The following is an 808-nucleotide window of genomic DNA, read 5'->3' as shown; positions in this document are numbered from 1 at the left end:
GTCCCATCTGGGTCGCCAGAAACTGTTACCGAAATGTCGGGTCCGCCTAGCTGAGAGCCAATAACAGCCAGACAGGGATAAGGAAAAGGTTGCTTTATTCTGCAGAAGAAAGGAGAGCTTTGCATCTTGGTACAAAAACTCTGTCTTACACACATTTTACAGATCCTTTATACACATTCAGACAAAGGCCCTTGCCGTGTTAACACTTGATTGGTGGTTGCCAAACCCGTGCTTCTGCTATCTGGTCAGTGAAAACCGGCTTGTAGCTAGTTCCCTCTGCCTCAAGGCAGAGGAGAGAAGACAGTTCAAAAGTTCAGGCTACTGTGTAGTGAGGTATCTGCTTCCCCCTAATGGCCGCTGGCTGCCATAAAGGCTGCTAGCTGTTAAGGGGGGGGTCACTAGTAACTTTCACACAGGTGATGATTAGTTTCCGCTTTGCTTCTTGATGGTGTAGGTAAAGAGCCGTCGGGTTGGTGTGAAGCAGGCTCTTATTGTAATAAAATGAGAGGATGCTCAATGCACGTCAGTCTGTTCTCAACAGTAGTGACATCCTTCTCCTCTGACGCGATGCATAAATGAAGCTCCTCATATTGATCTGTATGGGCTTATCATTGCTATATACAGTAACTCCTCACTTAATGTTGTAGTTATGTTCCTGAAAAATGCTACTTTAAGTGAAACAATGTTAAGTGAATCCAATTTCCCCATAAGAATTAATGTAAATTGGGGGTCAGGGGGTTAGGTTCCAGGGACATTTTTTTCACCAGACAAAGGAATATATATATCTATGTGTATATATATATATATA

Source organism: Terrapene carolina, unplaced genomic scaffold, assembly GCF_002925995.2.
Source record: "Terrapene carolina triunguis isolate 2854851 unplaced genomic scaffold, T_m_triunguis-2.0 Scaffold58, whole genome shotgun sequence".
Lineage (NCBI taxonomy): Eukaryota > Metazoa > Chordata > Testudines > Emydidae > Terrapene > Terrapene triunguis.
This window is presented reverse-complemented; position numbering follows the sequence as displayed.